Raw genomic sequence first — 20,821 nt, 5'->3', positions numbered from 1 at the left:
TGTGAAGTTTCCTTTGGGGTTTGGACTGTTGAATGAAGGATGAGACACTACTGCTGGTTGCATTTGAGACAATACAAAGACATATCATTCAGAGCAGGAGATTGAAAAATACTCATGGGGTCATTTTTAATTTTTTTAAAATAGGAGAATGCTCATGGGCCTGATGCTTTAAAATGGCTTGCAGATGAGTGGAGGTGGGGAGGCACCAGGGTCCAGCTGGTTGAGAGCTCCCTCGCCTGCTGGGAAGGACTCTGGGGTGGCTGCTGGACCCGGGAGGACAGCAGGATTAGGGCCTGGGGAGGCTGGGTCTGGAACCTGCCCTGTATGATGGAGGCATACTTTAGTTTGGTTTGGAGAACAGTCAGTCTTATGTATGCTCTCCCATGAACCTGTCTACCAGCTTCAAGTTCATCCATTTGTTGAACTGGTTTCATCTATCTCCTCTACCTTTTTTTTCCCCTGGAGTATTTTATAGCCAATCCCAGAATTCTTATATTTGACTTGCAAGTATTTCATTGTGCATTTCTCAAACTTAGGGCTTTTCTCTCTTGTATAATCACAATGCTGTTATCACACCTAAGATTAATATAAATCCCAAGCATCCTATAATTTCGGTCCAAATTCAGATTTCTTTACTTGTCCCAAATTATATCATCTCAACATGGTATTACCCAGACTCTCTGACCACTTCCTGGAAACTGGTCCCACATCCTCAGGCCTGAAGGAGCCAGAATTCTTTCTGGAGTGTAATAAAGAGTTGAAGGTACCTGGCGTGTATGTGTGGGGGGTGGCCTCCCCCGGCCACTGCAGACCATGGGATTAGCTGGCACCTCCAGTGGAAGATAAGTGAGGCTGCCTGCAGCAAAGCGGAGAGGGAAGGAAAGCCAATGGCTTGCGGTCGTGCACTTCTGTGGTTAGGAGTACAGTTTTGGGGTAAGGAGCCTGTGTTGAGTCCTAGCTTTCATCACCAATATCTATGAGACCTTGGGCAGAAGGCTTTGCATCTGTGAACTTTCATTTCTTCATCCATAAAATGGGACTAATAAGTACAAGCTCAACATTAAATAGTGCACATAAAGGGCCTGCCTCTTATTAAGTTTTCAGTGAAGATTGGCTGTGCTCAGCAACGGTCCCATCACCATCATTACTGGGGTTATTATTGTTATCCTGGTGAAGATCGCAGGTCACTGAGCCTGGTGCTCTGGCTCTTGGCTGTGCCCCTGCACCTACTGTGGCCTGAGAAAGCCAGGGTTCTAGGGAAACCTGGTGTTTTGGAGAGTGGTCCCTCTTAGAACACCAGTAGTGTCTTAATGCCCACTAGCACACCCAAGTCCAGAAATTCTGGCAGTCTCTGTCGAGCTTGCATTTCAGGATCCTGGGGTCTCAGTGCCTTGTTCACTGGGGAAGGCCTTTGACAATGTCTTCTGTGAATGAAGAGAACAAACAGAAGGCACCAGAACCTTCAGAAGCCACATCAGTTTCTTCTGCAATGACTTCTCTTTAAACCCTAGTATATCTGGCTTCAAAACAAAACAAAACAGAACCACAAAAACTGACCTTGGGTATTTTTTCCAAATATTAATTAAAAACATTGTTTTGATTCCTCCGGACACTCTCTCCATGGACACAGGAAGGGAGGGGGTTGGCAAGGGAAAGGTTTGCCGCCCAGACGGGGCCCATCCTAGGGGAGCCCACCTAGATGTTCCCCGGGCCATGGGCCTTGATGCTGGACGATGCTGGAAGGAAAGAGCAACTTCTAGGTAAAAGGGACCAGAGCTAGGAAGACAGGCAGCATTTGAGTGATAAATAACTAGCATGTAGGTTATATAAGAAAAGGGCGCTATTGTCCTGAGTCTGGAGGCCAGTTCTTCATAGCTCAGGGGCACAATTGTTCCAGTTAGCTGGGATAATCCTGGTTTGTTTCCATTGCATCCCAAACCCTCACTGAATTCTCCTGATCCCCCAGGCATCTTGGCTTCCCACTGGTTCTTCTGGCTAAACCCTGGTATCTCCCCATCTCTCATATAAATCTCCTGAGCTGGGCTCACAAAGAGCTTTCATCTCTAATGCTCAGTGGGAGGCAATGGGTCCTGCTGAGGTCCAACCCTGCCAGACTCACAGCCCCAGACACTTCCCTAGCTACTCCTCACCCCACCCCGACTGAGTGTCCAGTTGTGTCTATGCCCTGAAACCTTCCAAAACAAGGGTCCTGAGTGGCTGCTCCTCTGATAAGTGGCACCTGCCTTCTCATGTTTATTTCTCTCGGGGCCTCAGTTTCCTCTTCTGTGAAACGGGGTCAACCAGTCCTACTTCATAGGACTGCCATGAGCATCAGAGTGGCAAGCTTCCCCTGCTAGGATCAGCATCCCAAACACCCCTACCTTGTGAAACAAATGACTTAGCTACTGCACTTCCAAACATTTTTCTTCACCTTCTTCTATGTTCTCTTAGGAAAAGAGGGAAGGAAGGGAAGGTAGGTGGGTAGTTGTAAACATCCGTGTTTTCACTTAAAGAGGGTTCAGGCTGTTTTGCGTTTCTGAGAGGAGCCTTTAGATGTGTTCTGCAAGATCTTTGCTTCCCAACTGAGTGGCACACAATGATTAACCACCCTCCCTTTGGACCAGACTGCCTAATAAGGAGCCATGAATGACACTCTTTTGGGGCCAGTTCTGCTCACAGTATTTGCTTTTCATTTAAACAAGCCATTTGTTTGTAGACAAGTTGGATTGCTGGGTTACATCGGTGACTCAGCAAGTACCGGTACTGCGTGAGTGCCGGTGCCACCGGCGGACTGTGCTGGCACGTGCCGGGCTGAGCCCGCCCAGCTCCTCTGCCTCGGCCATCACACGGATGGATGCCTCCCCCTGAAGCCCAGTCGCTGTTTCTCCACTCAGAGCGTTGTGGTCCTCAAGATGACTTAATGGTTTGGTTGTTTTCTCAATCCTTGCGTTGCCTAGAAAACAAGTCCTTCCAGTAAATGAAAATAAAAGTATTTAAAAGTCATGTCAACAGCCACAATCTCTCAGCCTTTTATGGCCCTTCTCTGTTAGAAGATGTGGTTCAGCCATGATCGCTTAGAGAACCCAGACTAGCCCCGAGAGGGAGGAGGCACGGATACCCTGTTAACCCCACTGCGTGAGGGGCCCAGTGAGGCTCAGAGGATTCGGGTGACACGGGGAGAAAGTAAGAAAGCTAAAACTGGAATCCTGACTTTCTGACACCTTGGGTTCAAATCTTGGCTTTACCACTTGGTATTTAGGAGCTTAGAGAAGTCATTTAAGTCATTTGAGCCTTAGTTTCCTAACCTGAATAATAGAGGAGTTGATAATGCCTGCATTGAAGGGAGGATTAGATGAAGTTGTACATACAAAGTTGCTAGAATGGTGGCTACATGAGCACATGGGCCCTGCCCCTCTGCCATTATTCTTGCTGAGTCAGCAGCAAAGAGGCAGGTAGTCAAGCAGCCCCACCCACATTGTTGGCAGGGGCACCAGCACTTGCAGACCGATGGTGTGCAGTGATGTGAGTGCAAGATGGATGTGGCAGCCAGGATCCTAAAATAGTCTTCAAGATTCCTGCCCCCTGGAGTACAGCTCTGTAGTCTCGTCTCTTGAGTGTGGGCAGAACCTGTGAATATGATGGGATAATAGTCCCTCGATAATGGTGGCAGAAGGATTTTGAAGGTGTAATTGAGGTTACTAATCAGTTGACTTTGAGTTGTAAAACAGAGATAATCTGAGTGGGCGTGACCTAATCATACCAGCCCTTCCAACCTGGGTCTAGAAGTCAGAGAGAGAGTAAGACAAAGGGATCTGAAGCATGAGGGGCCTTTGGAGGGGACCATTTTGGCAAGACCTGTGGGTGGCCTCTAGGAGCTAAGATTGCCACCACCACCACCCCCATCAGCCCTCAGCAAGTGAGAAAATGGGGACTTCAGTCCTACAATGCAAGAAACTGAATACTGCCAACAGCCATGTAAGCTCAAAGGAGGCTTCTGAGCTCCAAAAAGGAATGCAGCCCCATCAGCACTGGGAATACAGCCCTGTGAGACCCTGAGCAGAGGACCCAACATCGACCCTACAAAAACTGTGAGTTAAGTTTCAAGCTGCCAAGTATGTGGTAATTTGTTTGCAGCAACAGAAAACTGATACAACAGCAAGGCCACTGCAATGTGACAGTATTAATTATCTATTGCTGCAAATTACCACAAACCTTAATGGCTTAAACAATAAGCATTTATTATCCTGTAGTTTCTGAGAGTCGAGAACGCAGGTGCAGCTTAACTGGGTGCCTCTACCTCGAGGTCTCTGCCTGGACCCCTTCACCCAGGTGTCCTCGTAGCTTATTCTTTCACTTTATTTGGGTTTCTGCTGCAGTGGTACCTCCTCCAAGAGCCTGTCCTCAACACGCTAGCACACATTACTCTCTGTCTCCCATACAGCAACTTAATTTTTTTCATGGCACACATTGTGAGTTAAATTGTGTCCCCCAAAAAGGTATGTTGAAGTCCTAATTGCTGCGCCATGCAAACGTAACCTTAATTGGAAATAAGATCTTTGCATAGGTAACCAAGTTAATATGGTGTCACAGTGGATTGGGTGGGGGGCCTAACCTAATGACTGGTGTCCATATGAGATGAGGGACATTTAGACACACTCGGAGAGCACCATATGTGATGGAGGTAGAGATGGAAGTGACGCATCAACAAGCCAAGGAACGCCAAGAATTGCCGACAACCACAAGAAGCCAGGGAGAAGCAGGAAAGGGTCCTGTGAGAGCCTTCAAAGAGAACGTGGCCCTGTTCACACCTTGATTTCAGACTTCTGGCCCCCAGAACTGTGAGAGAATAAGTTTCAGTTACTTTAACCACCAAATTGTGGGCATAACAGCAGCCATGGGATACTGATACAGTGCTTATCACCGCCTTCTCTCCCTTCCTCCACCTACCTACCTACCTGTCATCGAGTCTATGGATTGTAGCCTGTGTTCCCCACTGGCATGGAAGTTCTTGAGAGCACCTGATTTTCTTTTGTTTCCAGTGGACTCCTCCATACTTAAATCAGTGTTTCAAACAGGACTTAATAAAAAGGTGCTGAGTTAATTGATGAATATTTATCAAGTAAAAAAAGTGTCTGAAATATAAATCCTCTATATGCTGCATTCCTCTAAAGTTAGAAAGGTTAGGAAAGAAATATGGCAAGTTCCACTGATCTGCTTCAGTGTGAACTTTTTTACAGCTCACTGGGGAAGAGAAGACAGCAAATTTTAAGAAAAAATATTTTCAATAAAAACCTCAGACATGAATTATTCAGTTATGAATAAGATAAAGGAATAGAGCTATTTAAAATTTATTTTTTATGTTAACTACTGCTATATTATCATAAAATATTTGTGAACTAAATTCTACTCACTGCCTGGTTTTGGAGCAGGTCATAGTTTCACTGAAAACAAGAAGAAAAAAAATAAAGAACTAGGAAGGGTAACCCTTAAGGTTAATTAGGAAAGAAATTGATACAAAACTCTGACTTTCAAGGGGCTCCTTTGAAAATCTGATGAAAGCTGAGGACTTGGACAAAAGTGCCCATTCATGCAAAATCTCACATGTAAGTTTGGAGTTTTGAGGATTTGCTGAAGCCTGAGGTTAAGAACTCTTGTTCTGAAGAGTTTGTCAAAGCAAGTCCACGTTCCTGGTGGGGACTGACCCCAGTGCTCTGGCTGAAGTCCACTTTCCTCTGGCCTGGGGTGAGGTGGGGGTGGCATCTGTACATCAAAGCTGAGCACCATTTCTTTAGGTTTCAGTGAAATAAAAGTGGTTAGATCTTATTAAGGGAAAAGAAGGTGTTTGAATGCAAAATGAATAACTTTGTGTGGTTGTTCAACATTTTTCTTTCAAAGCCCTCAAGGCCCCCCTTTTTTAAAAGCAACTATAAACAAAACCTAATAGGGATGCTGGATAAATATAAGAGTTCTGAGAGACTCTGTCAGTGAGATTTTGGGGTGCAAGGGTATTGTTAATCAGCCTGTGGCCTTGACTGTGCTGAAGCAAATGTCAGAAGGAACAGGAGAAACTTTTGGGTCAGACTCAAGTTCCCAGCTCTCCTACTGACAAGCTGTGTAACCTTGGGCAAGTTACTTAACCAGCCTGAGCCTCAGTTTTCCCACCTATATAAAATGAGAATAATAACACAATTAAGGTTTGTTGTGGAAACTAGGAATTATGCATTATGAGCACCTGGCACAGGCTTGCTCTGGGAATGGTAGCTATTGCTGCTGCTGCCATTGTTAATATTGTTAATTTACAATACTTTACATTTCATAACATATGTCCCATATCTGGCCATGTATCAGAAATATCTGGCAGGCATTTAAGAAAAATTCCAAGGCCCCACCCAAGAACTATTGAACTTTCTTGGAGTGGAGCTCAAGTATGCCAGGCAGCTGCCATTTGCTTCTCACACCCTGTCCACCCTGCTCTGGGCCTCAGGAAGCTGACCGGTATGGCCTGTGGCTTCCAGTAGGATCTCGGTTGACCTTCTTAAGGGTCAGTATGGACCAACTATGTCCCATAAGCAAGGGGATGTTCCTTAAGTTCCTGTCACACAGCTTCTCCACATGGCTTTCTCTTTCTCCAGGTTCAGATAGCTGCTCCCTCTACCTGCCCCTTTAGTCTTTGGGGTTGTTTAAAATGTACCTGAGGTTTTTATTTTAATTAAGGGTGGTAAAATGCTAGATACAGAGACATATGACTTGAAAGAAAAGTTTATTACTCACAGCTCCCAAGAGGAGAGGACACCCCACGCCATGGAGGGCCAGTTGGGGAAGCACCAGGGTTGGTTAGAAGGCAGAAGGGGCAAGGGAAGGCATGGCAGAGCCGGTCTTGTGGTTTTCAAGGGAAGGGAGGGCTGAGGCAGGGGAGGCAAACTGAGCAAGTTTAAGATCGCATGGTTTGAATAATTTCAGCAGGCTCTGGACTGTGGGGATGGTCCCTAGTTGTCTGGGATGATTTAATATTGGTTGGTGTATGAGTTAGATAAAGGAGGTGGTGGGAGTATGGGCTTCGGATTGGTTGGTTTGCATGTGAAAGGTGTGCTTGAAGGCAAATTGTTCACTTGTCTCTAGGAATTAACTAACCATGAGAAGGGCAGTCTCTCTCTGGCCAGCAAAGCATCAGAAGATGTCAAAGCATCGTAAAATATAAAAGCCATAATTAATACAGGGTGGTAAATGTGCCTACAGCCCCTGGGAATGGCGCCATTCCTAGACAGCAACTTTGTAATTTCTCTATTAAACTCTCCTCTAACTACCCTTGGAGAGTGCTCTCTGTTTTCTGCCGGGGATCTGATGAGGAGCTGCGGGATTTTTCATATTCCCCAGGTGATCCTGAAACAGCTGGTCCCTGGAGTAGAGGGGTTTTCAGACCCATCTTTTGCGTGCATGGAATTGATGGTTGGCAAAGCCAGTTCAGGTCTAGTTTGTCTTCACAGTAAGTCAGTTTGGAAGGAAGACTTGAGAACAGCCACCGCGGAGGACAGCCAGGGATGGACGGAAGCACAGACTTGAGGGGAGGCTCCTGAGACTTCCCAGGCATCCGCTGCAGACCTCAGACTGGCTTCTCCCGGTGGGGCGTTTGGAGTGGACTGCTGCTTCGTGGGGTCCCAGAGAGGGGTCGACTCCTCTGGACAGTGTCCTGAGGGGAAGCCACCATATACTGTGAGAATCCAGACAATTACAGGCAACAGGTACCCAGGAACACTGGGCCATTTCCAGCTGAGTGGGATGCTTGTGTCGCGTTAGCCAGTGTTTTCCTGGTGGCCTTGTCCTGGATCCATATTATGGTGCCCTCCCCCCTCCCCATTTTGCATCTGCATGTTCCTTCCCACCCTCTGGCCTGTTACTGAGCTTAGATTTAGACCTTCCCATTCGCCTCCCCACACTGACACCCTCCGGGGTTTGTCCTGCCTTCTAGGTTGAAGCCCAGCTCTGGGCCTGGGTGGGGAGCCAGGGTCCTCACAGCCCGAGAGGGCACTGCCCAGCTCTCTGGTTTTGGAATATTCGTCTAGGCCGTCTCTAGGATGAGGGAAACAGTAATCAGACAGTAATTGGTGGGCTGGGTTTCAGGGGTCTGTAATTGCAGGAGCTCGGGCCTGCTTGCCTGGCTCACAGACACTGCTCCTGCTAAGGAAGGACACAGGACAGAAAAGGGGGGCGGTGCAAGAGCTCAGTAGTAGCTGACCCAAAGGAGGACACAAAGCCTGGATTGTCAGCTGAAAGCAAGCTGCAGTCCCAGGGAGGGGTCTGAGGACGGGCTAAGCCAGATGTTAATCAACCAGGACTTTCCATTAATTTATGAGTTTGGTTCAACAGCTGCTCTGCTTTTGTCAGGCAGATGTCTGCACGCTGAACCTCCATTCTCTGGGTGGGGAGGGATGAAGTCCTCGGAATGTGAGGGTAAAGCTTTAAAGGGGCTGATTCAGCTGCCTGGAGTGACCACTTGCACTGTTAGACAGACCGGGGAAGGGGGGGGAATGTGTTTAAATGAATGAACCATATTATGATGATTACCATAAGGAAGGCCAGTGAGAGGAGATGCCTAAGAAAAATTAAATAAAACCATGTTAGCATTTGGGCCTCTGCACAGTGGGCTGGCTGGATGAGACACATCTGTGGTCCATCTCTGCTCCTGGGACTAGAAGGGTCTATCCATTCTAGAACTTCTCCAAGGTGGGGTTTGCTGATCGCCAGCTGCCTCCAGCTTAGCCAGGAGATGGGCAGCATGACCGCTCTACCAACAGGCAGGGGCCTTCTGAGGAGATAGTGACAGACACCTCGCTGTCATGGCTGCCTGCCTTGTGCTCAGCTCACTCAAGGGTGCTTGCCTGGGGCCCTCTTTAGGACCCTGGGTGCAGATTGTCCCACCTTCTGCTCTTCATCTAAGACCTACTCCTAGAACTTCAGAGTTTAGGTTTTAGTCTCCAGCGTGTGTGTACAGGACTTGTAGAATGTGGTGAGGATTATAAAATCATCATCTGAGAGTTAGGATATGAATACTGCCCTGGCAGGCTAGGCTGGGACCAGGGAGGGAATGGCAGGAGGTGAACCAAGGGAGCCTGCTCATGGGGAGTGTCCCAGAGGTCAGGAGGGCCATTCTGATCATGTTTAAAGTTGAGAATTTATCCACTTCTGGGTTATACCCAAAAGAAGCAAAAGCAATCGTTCATAACAGCACTACTCACAGTAGCCAAAGGGTGACAGCACTCCAAGTGTCCATCGACAGGTGAATGGATAAACAAAATGTATCCTCTACATACAATGAAGTATTATTCAGCCTTTAAAAAGGAAGGAAATTCTGGCACATGCTACAACATGGATAAACCTTGAGGACATTATGCTCAGTGAAATAAGTCAGTCAAAGGACAAATAGTAAATTCAGAGGCAGAAAGTAGAATGGAGGTTGCCAGGGCCTGGAGGGAGGGGGTGATATTGTTTAATGGGTTCAGAATTTCAGTTTTGCAAGATGAAAAATTCCAGATGGTGGTGATGGTTGTAGGAGGTGGATGTTCTTAATATCACTGAACTTTACACTTAAAAATGGTCAAAATGGTAAATGTTATGTTATGCATATTTTACCATAAAAATATTTTTTATTTTTATTTTTTAATATATCTTTATTGACTTCAGAGAGAGAGGAAGGGAGAGGGAAAGAGAGATGGAAGCATCAATGATGAGAGAGTCGTTGATCGGCTGCCTCCTGCAGGCCCCTCACTGGGGATGGAGCCCGCAACCCAGGCATGTGCCCTGACTGGGGAATTGAACCATGATCTCCTGGATCCTAGGCTGATGCTCAACCACTGAGCCACGCCCGGCCAGGCTTAATTTTTTTTTAAATTTGGGAACTTATAAATTAAACATTGAGTCCTGTCCCCAAGCATGCCATCAAGGGGAGTGATAGGCTCCACAACCTAAGCAGGGGTGCCGTGAGGTCTAAGGGAGTGTGGCTGCACACCTGGCCCCAAAGTCAGCCCCTTCCCTTTCCCAGGACTGTGGGTCACCCTGGCTTGTGTGTGTGTGTGTGTGCGCGCGCGTGTGCACACATGCACATGCACAGGCAGTCAGCCCAGCTCAGAGGGATGGGGGAGAGGCATGCACCGATCTCCAAGGCAGCCCTAGAGACGATCTTTGAAGATCGAGGCCAAGCCCGATCTCTCACAGTCAGACAATAATATTCCTCTCCTGCCTGTCTCTCCCACTGGAGGCTGGGGAAAGATGAAATGAAATGATGCCATGGAGCCTGAGGGCCCTGCCTGAGTCCCAGGAGGCCCTCAGTAAGTGGGAGTCGTGGTTGTCATTGTCGATCTGGCATTCACAGTGATCTGCCCCGTGACCCCCTCACACTCTGAGCTCTGTCCATTTCCCCCCCAAACACAAATGCCTCTTGATTTCCCCACCTCTTTTAGCCTCTGCAACTTCTCCCAAAGTGAGGGCAGCGCTCCCAGGAGAGGCTGCTACGGGAAGCGCACACGAGGGGCATTAAATACCATCAACCCACTTTGGAGAATGTTGCCTCCCTCTCAAAGTCTCCCTAGGTGCTGGTTCTTTCTCAAAGTCTCCCTAGGTGCTGGTTCTTTCGCAAAGTCTCCCTAGGTGCTGGTTCTTTCTCAAAGTCTCCCTAGGTGCTGGTTCTTTCGCAAAGTCTCCCTAGGTGCTGGTTCTTTTGCAAAGTCTCCCTAGGTGCTGGTTCTTTCGCAAAGTCTCCCTAGGTGCGGGTTCTTTTGCAAAGTCTCCCTAGGTGCTGGTGTACCCTCGGCACCTCTCTACCTCTCGCTGATCCCCCTTTTCACACAAGGAGAGTGTGGGCCTCAGACTCCCAGACTCCAGCAAGCTGCACTGTCTGCTTATAATTTAATAACTTCCTTTCCTGGATTTATTTTTAGGGTTTCTCTCTATTTGGGGCATGTGGAACTGGTTTTCTATTTACTGTAGTGTATAACATTTGCTTTTAAAATAACTGAGTGAAAAAAAAACGTGAATCGATGTAACGAGAAATATTAAATCAGTAATAGGAGAACTATGTCGCTCTGGCAGGCATCCCAAAGGGGGTGTGCAGCGGGTGTGGATTTGCAACAGTGGGTCGGAGGTTTCTGGGACACGGCCCTCGAGGGTTCCTATGCATCCTCCTAACGCCAGCTTAATTGTCACCTCTTCCCTGACTCCCACCCTGCAAACAAGACAGCTCAAACAGCAGCCCCATTCACAGCACGTGTCACGCTATATGGAAATTGCTTCTTTGTAGGTCTAAAGAATGCATTTCCTGAGACAGAGAGCAGGGAAGGCCACCCCCGGGTCCCCAGCTCGGTGCTCAAAGCCAGCCCAGAGCAGACTTCAGGGGGTGTTTGTCACTTAGAGGCTGCTGGCCTTGAGGGGTGGAAGGGTCTCCCTCCAGGGGCATTTGGATAGGGTGAGGTCAGCGTTCCCAGGCCTCTCTCTCTCCCAAAGGCTCTGTTAGTCCAGGCAGCAGAAGCCCCTGTTTATGACTCTGAAGAGGTGGGTTCAGGAAAGGAGCCAGGAGCACTCGTGAAGTGAGGTAACTGAAACTAAAATAAAGGGCCCCAGCGCAGGCCCTAATCAGATTAACTTAGTCCACGTGTCTAAACTCACCTTGTCATGAGCCTCTCCAACTTAACCTTGTGATAATGGTAGTGTATGTGTGGCCTATGTATCTTTTTCTACATGTATTGTTTTATTCTTCAAAATAAACCCCCAGGGGAGGGACTGTTACCCGCATTTTACAGCCAGGGAAACAGGCTATAGCTTGCACCCCGGTCACGCAGCTAGAATGGAGACACACACCATCTCCTGATTTCCGACCTGTTCTGCCGTCCCACTTGGCCTGCCGTATCGCTACCGGCTGCCCCTGGGACGCGGCTGCCCCCCACCTGGCCCAGCCTCACAGGGTGAGAGCTGCTCCGACAGCACCCTCTCAGCTGGTGGACATGTCATGGGTCCCACACAGACACACACTTAGCTACACATGGACTATGACTGTGGCTCTGACATTTTCCAGAGCGGCCAAGGGACCTCGGGTGCAAGGCCACCACTCCAAGCTGCAAGGACCTAGGAAACAGCAACATGCTTGGCCCACGGACTGGCAAGACCCAGATGGAGGGAGACCCACCCCTGGGGCCGGGAATGAGCACGCTGCATGGTTCTGCGCACTCTATCCCCAGCAAAGCGCCGGGCCTGGGGCGGGCGCCCGGGCCTGTCTGATCCCGCAGCTGTTTGAAAGCGCTGGGTCCCTCCAGCTCCAGCAACCTCAGAATGATCACACAGAGACAGGCAGCTCTTCTTTTAGTGAGAGCTATAGAACAAATAAAAAAAGATGAAACTCAGCATTTCAATGACACTACTATGACAGTGATGACAGTGGCAGGGACCGGTGCTGCTACCAGGAATGGCCTACAAACACTGCTCTACCCACTTCAGTATCTCAGCTCGTCTAGTCCTCACAGCCACCGTGGGTCCTGTTAATGTTTCCATTTTAAAGATGTGGAGACGGAGGCAAAGCAAGAGAGGGGATGGAGAGGCATTTAGGAGGATGGCCCTTAGGGGCGGTCAGTGATGGTGGGTGACTTTGAGGGCCGAGGTAAGATGCCTCTGAGGATCATAGCATGGGAGGCAGATGAGTGTTGTCATTCACTGAGATGGGATCCAGGACAGAGGAAGAGGCTTGGGGAGTGGGTTTGTATGGCCACATAAGAGACTTTCCAAAGGGTTTCTGGTGTGAAGTGTGGACTCACACGAAGGTCTGGAGTTGATTGGGAAGATGGACTAGAACAGACCGAATGGTCACTGGGGTCCCCATGGCAGCCACTGGTTAAGATTTAATATCACACGGATTAACAAACACTGCCTGATCCCATTTATACGAAGAATCTCAAGTATTCAAACTCAGAGAAGCGGAGGGCGGAATAGTGCTTCCAGGGGAGGGCGTGGGGAGGTGCTGGTCAGGGTGCAAGGTTTCCTTACTCAGGAGGAGTCAGTTCTGGAGAGCTACTGTCCGGCACACAGCTGACAGCACTGTATCGTGCACTTCATATTTTGCTAAGAGGGTAGGTTTTATGTGAAGTGTCGTTATCACACACACACAAAATGCTAAATAAAGAGGGCCGGAGGAGGCTTTGGGAGGTGACAGATACGTTTATGGCATGGATTGTGGGGCTGGTTTCCCAGGTGTATACTCATCTCCAAAATGATGTGGATGCTAAATATGCACAGCTTCTTGTATGTCAATTATATATTAATAAAGTGGTTTAAAATTTTTTTTAATATATTTAATATCACAAATGTCTCTACTTTTGGCACTCCTAATCCCTCATAGTACTCACTGCCTTCTCAGGCAGTGGATAACCTGCTTATTTCTTAGGTTTAGCGCTATCACATTGTGTCCCCACCCCCATCCCACTAGAATGTGTACTCCATGAGGGCAGAGCTTTTTTGCAGTTCTGTTCACTGCTGTGTCTCCAGCACCAAGGGGCTCAGAACATGCGAGAATATGCTCGAGGGGCCCAGAAAGCACACCCAAGCAGGACAAGGCCTCTTGCTCCTGCCCTCAGGCGGGCCACGTCAGTGGTGTTCCTCCCTTGCCCCTGCAGGGCTGCACAGCAGGCCTGCTCAGAAGGCAGTGTCAGAAGGGTTATCTGTGGCTGTGAAGAATGCTTTTAAACCCATGCCTTCGTTTCTGACCTCCTGAGAGAGAAAACAGATGCACCGTTTAACCCTTTTTTGCTGTGGGAGGAACCCAGCATCTGGGTTTTTAGGGACTTGGTCAAGCTAGAGAATTTCTGGCCTGTGGACCAGCAGGGCTAATGAGAGCCTGGTGTTCTCAGGACCTGAATCTCAGAAGTCCCAGACCTGGCAGCAGGATCTCAGAACTCAGCCTTGGAAGCCCGTCATCTGACAGGGTCCTGATTAACTATTGGAAGTCCTACCCTTGTTTCCTGATGGCATCAATGTACACACTGTGTGAGGTTGTGAATGTGGAAGTGCTGGGGAAAGGGTTGCCACTGGGAGGTCAAGAGCTCTTCATAAGACCCGTGGCCCCCACCTGGCTGGGCTTTGGATATGCTTTTTAAATCTAATTAACTCTTTTGAGGACTCTACTCAAAGCTCTTTCTTCACTCATGTTAACAGTAATGCATGAAATATGTGGTCCATATTGTCACATACAGTGGTATTTTGGAAGGAGATTGAGCTTAGAGCTGAAGACTTCTGTTCAAGTACAACCCACTGCTGTGTGACCTTGGGCAACTCACTTAAGCTCTCTGAGCTATGGTTTCTCATCTACAAAACCATGCTGCATGCACTTGTTATAAGGCTTTGGTCACCCTAGGTATCCAAAGACCAAACCTCGCTTCCAGACCACTTTTGCTTGGCTGGCATAGTGTTTTAAAGCATTTGAAAGAACAATTTTGATATATAGGAGATGTACCTTAAAAATTCCTCTTCCCATGCTCTTTAACAAATGGGAAGCTCTAGCAGCATGGGCTGGTACTCCTGCATTGCCACAGTCAGGGCTGAGTGACAGCCTCAACCTGCACATGTACCCCAGGGAGGGCAGTGCCTTATAAATAGCTACGTGCTGTAATCACGAGCAGTATACCAGGGAGAAGATATTGACTGTGTCTAACAGGTATTTGAAGTGGAAGCACCCAGTGTCCATCCACAGATGAATGGATAAACGAAATGTGGTGTTTACACACCATGGAATATTATTCAGCCCTAAAAAGAAAGAAATTCTGACACATGCTACAACACCGATGAGCCTTGAGGTGGGTATCCTGAATGAAATAAGCCAGACACAAAAAGACTAATAGAGTATGATCCCACTTATATGAGGTTCCTAGAATAGTCAGAGTCATAGAAACAGAAAGTAGAGTGGTGGGTCCCAGGGCCTGGGGGAGGGGGAATGGGAAGTTATTATTTAATAAACACAGAGTTTCAGTTTGGGGTAAAAAAAATTCTGGAGATGGATAATGTTGATGATTGCACAACAGTGTGAATGTACTTAATGCCACAGGACTGGACTCTTCAAATGGTGAAGATTGTCAGTTTTATGTTATGTGTATATCACCACAATACAAAAGCTGGGGGGCATGTGAACATGATTTGCTAATCGACCCCCGCAGACCAGGAGTGTTGGATCTCTGCCCCTCAGCCTGCACCCTGACCCCCACCAATTGTTGGGAATCTTGTGTAATGAGATGTGCTCCTCTCCCTGACCCCTCTTAACCAGGCTGGTTTCCCCAAGAGGGGAGGCCCCCTGCTATTTATACGATGTGGCCTGGGCAGGCCAAAGAGCCCATACCTGCACAGTGTCCTGGGCCACAAAGCAAGGAGGCCCAGATGTCTGAACTCTTCCTTGTTTATAAACAAACGTCTGCTCCCATCCAGAACCCCTGTGTTTACACGAAAGGGCTGGGGGGCGGGGGGCAGCCTTGCACACTTGGAAAGCATCTCTGGGCAAGTTGCTTGTGGGTGCCCACCCGTTCCCCGCTTAGCCGTGGGGCCTCAGGAGTTCATGAACTTCTCTGCCTCACTTTCCTTGTCTGTAAAACAGAGAAACTAACAATGCCACTGTGGAGGGCCGCTCCTGAGGGAGTGTTTGCAGAGCATTCAGGACAGTGGCTGCCAGTGACAAGGGCTTCATGCGTGTTTATTAGCGTTATTTACCCCTCTTTTCCTGCCCTTTCCCCCATCTTGTTTCTACTGCCCATTTCCAGACACAATAACAGTTTTACTCAACCTCACAGCCTCAGCTCCAGAAAAGAAAGCCAAATGGACATCTTGGGCTTTCTGAGAAAATAAACTTATCTCCATGCATCTAATTAAAAGCAGAGTTTTCCCAAACACTTAAAATTCAGAATCTTTGTTTATTTTCCAGTGACAGTAGGCAGAAATCTTCTTTTTACTCGCATGTTCCCTAGACTGATGTGAAAACCCTTGTCGTAGCTAAAAGGTGTGTGGCTCTCAAAACAGCTGGATTCCCCAGAGCAAAACAGCCCATCAAGGCTGCTAAAGTTCAATTACACTTAAAAAAATATATTTCCCTTTATTTAGTTGTGCAGTGAGGCATGAAATGGCACCTAACCATCCACTTACTAGGCCCTTTGAATGTTCTGCAGCCCCCCCCCCCAGCAGCATTTGGGCAAGGTGCATGGGGCCAGCCTCCAGCTGGTTCTGCTTTGCTAATTATTCCAGATAAACAGCAAACACTGCCTTCCCGCTTCTTCCTTCCTTTTTCTGCAGTCATCTGCTCTTCGTAAGTGTTCACTAATTTTCACACCAATTTCCATTTTGGCTCTAGTTCTGAAGAGGGGCCCATGGGGACATTTGTTAATGAAAAATCTGGGAAATTTGATTTGGGAACCATTCTTTTTATATGGCATTTAATTGTTGAAAGGATATGACTGGTAATTTGTAGTTAAATTTGTTCAATCCTGGAAGGTTTTGAGTTTTTTGTTTTTGTTGTTTTAGTAATGCAGAGTTGAAATTAAGTTAAGAAATGTTCCAACTTTGTAGCTGGCCTGGTTTTGTTTTCATCAGCTGTTATGGATGGGGAATGTCGAATAGCCCAACAATAGTAATTTAGGGATTTCAGAGCTCAGTTGGGGTGATTTATAGTAACCTGAGGCTCTTGACATTATATTTTGTTAAAAATGTTTCCCCTTATTGTGCCTGATTTAATACAGATTCTACTCTTTTGTTCTTTATTTCTTTAAATGACTGAAATAAGTTAAATATGTACAGGTTTATCTTAGCCCCAAATGCAAAGATAAAAGGAATCAATATGAAAAGCTCCCTATAAGTTATATCAATGACAGAAGAATGTTGAATTTTCATTACTGACCAGGGTGAATGCCTCAGCTGCTTTTGTTTCAAAGTTGTTTGGGGATTGGGCCTGATTGGGGGGGGGCTGATTTAACTTCTTGGTTAAGTCATGCCATCTGTGAAATGGTGGTAATAAAACAAAGTGAAATTATGTGGAGATGTTTACCATTCATGGCACAGAGCAAGTGTTGAATATATGGCTGCTTTTATCATAATTCCTTCCTCCCTTCCTTCCAAAATATTGAATAAGTTCCTACTATGTGCCAGGAGCCGTGCTAGTGCCAAGAATGAAGCACTGAACAAACACACCAATTCAAAACCAGATTTGCAGGATGCTGTCTGATTGCCGGGGTGGGAACTTGTGGGGCAGCTCCTTTAAGTACAACAGCTTATCCGTATAGTCCCCCTTAAGTTTTCCTTAAGTCCTTTCTTGAATGTGTGTAGAGTTCACTGTGTGTGTTCTCTAATTTGCACTTGTGTTATTTTGGATGGGGGGAAAAAGCACAAGGAATGCCTTAGTATTTATTAAGAACACAGCAGCACTTGCCAAGACTACCTCATGCCCATTCCCTCATCTCATCCTCTCACAAACTCCCTGTGAGGTAGGTTCTGTTATCTCCCTCATGTTACCGATGAGGAAACTGAGGCTCAGAGAGGTGAGGCAAATTGCCCAAGGTTGCAGAACTTGCAGGAACTTCTGGATGAGGCACCTTTGTATAAACTGTTGCATGTTGGCTACCGTGGTCTCTCTGAAGTAGAGAAATTATTTAACATACCTAAAAGCATTCCCACGGTTGTCCAAGCTATTAAACACTGGTTCTGTATTTCCAGGGAGCAGCAACGGTTCACCATGCTACTGAGGAGCCCTTCCCTGGTGGGATCGCTTTGTGGGTAACGAGGCCCAGGGTCTGCTCCAAGCCCAGTTTGGGAAAGCAGGAGGCACAGGGAAGTGGCAGGTCACTTAGCCCCCTCTCAGCCCTTCTCAGCCTGTGGGCGATGGGCCAGCTTTGCCGCTGCCGCCCCTTGTGGTGGAAACAGCCCTTACAGTGGGGAGAAGTGACCCGGCCATGGCCTGGACTCTCAACAGTGACCGGCCTGGGCACATGCACTGCAGCTCTCCGGAGAGTCCCTTTGGCTGTAAGGTCATGGGAAGTGACCCACTCTCGAGGCGTGAGGCAACACCAGGAATTCAGCTCCTGGGCTGCAGCCAGTTCTCATCTCTGCACAATCGCAGGGAAGGCACCTGGTCCTGCTGCCAAAACCCTGAAGTGGCTTGTTTCTGCTCACCGGCCTCTGTGAGACAACGGCTCTCTTAAAGGTGGTGCCATCCAGACTTTCCCATGGGAATTTCTCTTGTTTCCTTAGTTAAAAAAAATGCTGGTATGAACTGAGATGCCCCACCCACAGGCCCCCCAAACTTGAATATCATAAAAGGGAGATTCTCCCACATTGCACTGAAAACAAGCACATACCAGCAAGGCCTGGGACTTTTTCTTCCCCATAGGTCCTAATGACATATGGTTGATAAAGTTGCTAAAACCTTTTGTAAAATATGAAGGGCAAAAAAAAAAAAAAAAAAAAGCCCTTATTTCTTCCCACGGAAGCAGGTATAAGGCAAGAAAAGGAAAGAAAACAGGTTTCCATTTTCACTGAAACAAGGCAGCTAGGTAGGGGTAGATGTCTGTCAGATTGAATGGCCAAGCATTTTGGAAGTTAGGCTTTCTCAACAATTTGAATCTTGAAGCTGAATCCTAAAGGGACGAGAGTGGTCTCACCCAATGAACTAAGTCCTTTACTATGTCACCCTCTCACTGAGCCTTTTCTGATAACTCAAATTATGTTTCCTCGTTGGGATTAACTGGTTGTTAGGATTATTTTTTTTTCACTTGACAGAACTTCCCTTACAGGTTTTGTGTATGTTGGTTCAGACCCCATGCCTGTGGTGGCTAATGGTCCTGGGCCCACAGCCTGGCACTGCTCTGTCTCTGTGGGCTGGAGGCTCCTTCCTCAGGCCCTAGGCCAGCTCTCCCCTACTGGGAGGGCCACTGCTGTGCCCACCTTTGCAAAGGATTTTTTTTATGCTTGGCTATTTTTCCCTTGGAGTAAAGAATTGTGGGCTCTGTAAAGCCTTCTTGGCCTGAGAGAGGTGCTTCTTGTACTAAGTCTGCTTACGCTGTTTATTTTATTAAGTCTGGGGATTGTCTGCACGGTGAACATCTCTGGGTTGATGGAAGTTCCAGAGACTGTTGGAACTGATTAGGCCAAAGCAGAAATAAACACACTATGAACATAACAACTTGGCTTTCCCTGACAAATTCCAAGTTGAATGTTGTTTAAAATATATTTCTGTAATTATAAATTAAGGCCTACTAATTGTAGAAACACTAAATATAAAGAAGGTAATAAAAGCCACCCATTATACCACCACAAAGAGATAACAGTTGTTATTAACATTATGTTGAATTTTTTTCTTTTTGTCTCAAAATGCTTGATGTGTGTTTAACAAGACTGAGATAAGACTCTGTATTAGATATGTAGCTTTTCCGTTATTGCCATATCCTGAGCATTTCTCCATGGTGTTTCATTGTCGTGGGGGAAAAAAATCTCATTTAAAATGTTTTTAAAGTCTTTTATTACGGAAAATTTCGAACATTTTACAGAAGTAGAGAGAAGAGTATGAACCCCAGGTACCATTCGCATGGCTTTAACAACAATCAAATCACAGCCAATCTTGTTGCATCTAGACTCCCATCTATTAACCACCTGGATTATTAGGAAGCAAATTACAGGCATCATAATTTTGGGGGTAAATATTTCAATACAAATATTTAAAATTCAAAGACATTTTATGAAAACATAACCAAAATACGTTATTACACCTAAATTTTTTTTCAGTTAACAAATACTTAATGTCAATTAAGTATCCCATTGGTGTTCGAGTTTTCCTACTGTTTCATAATTTTTTAATAGTTTGGATCAGGATCCAAATAAGGTTCATCTATTGTGATTGGTTGATATGTCTGTTAAGTCTCTTTCCGTCTATAGATTCTGCCTCCACTTTCATTTTACCTTGCAATTTATTTATCGAAGAAGCTGGTCATTTTTTCTGCAGAGTTTCCCACAGCCTGGGTTGTGATGGTTGCATTCCTGCGGTGTCACTTAATAGTTCCCTTTGCCCCTGTATTTCCTGTAAATCGGTGGGTAGATCTAGGCTTTGATGAGACTCAGGTTTGGTTTTGGGGTAAGAATACTTGCTAAGTGGTAGTGTGTGCTCCCACCAGGATGATGGGGTGAATGTGTTTCTTTTGTGATGTTGACAGCCATTGATAATCATTGCCCAGATCCTTTATTTTGTTAGGGATTTGTAAAACAGTGATATTCTAATTCTGCTATTCTTCTTTATTAGCTGAGATACTTCTATGAGGAGAAACTGTTTGGTTACCCCATGGTAGAGTTCACTTAAAAACAGGATGGATTTTTCCCCCCAATTATTTACCAATTTTGAAAATAGTTTGTTCCCTAGCATCTGACGAAAGGGACAGCTGAATGGGTTTTTTTTTTTTTAGTACCATTAGGACCTCATGCATTTAAACATATTTGGTGTATTTTAATTCATTGCAGTTATTTTTATTGATGCTTCAGGGGTCCCTTATCTGGCCAGAGGGAAACTCTTCAAGTTGCATCATGAGTTCTTTTGATGTGAGCTTGGTAGTTTCTGATAGTTTCTTTGCTCCCGCTATGACAAGACTCATCTTATATATTCCCTTAAACAGGAAATATATATAGGGCATACTCTGTGCTGTGAGTAACTCATTGGTACTGGGTTAGTCATTTTTTAGGCCTTTTCAGTGGACAGAACGAGAAAATATTTATTTTTAAGATAAAATGCATCCTGAAAACATGCTGCTGATTTCCATTTAAATTCAGAGCTACGAGG

At 46.5% G+C, this 20,821-nt stretch overlaps 1 protein-coding gene across 2 annotated transcripts in view; it reads left to right on the top strand.

The window, feature by feature from the left end:
- COL23A1 (collagen type XXIII alpha 1 chain) overlaps window positions 1-20,821 on the top strand; it is a 306,121-nt gene that overhangs the window by 87,935 nt on the left and 197,365 nt on the right. The gene's annotated exons all lie outside the window — the stretch shown is intronic.

Source organism: Miniopterus schreibersii, assembly GCF_964146895.1.
Source record: "Miniopterus schreibersii genome assembly, chromosome: 4".
Taxonomy (NCBI): domain Eukaryota; kingdom Metazoa; phylum Chordata; class Mammalia; order Chiroptera; family Miniopteridae; genus Miniopterus; species Miniopterus schreibersii.
This window is presented reverse-complemented; position numbering and strand designations above follow the sequence as displayed.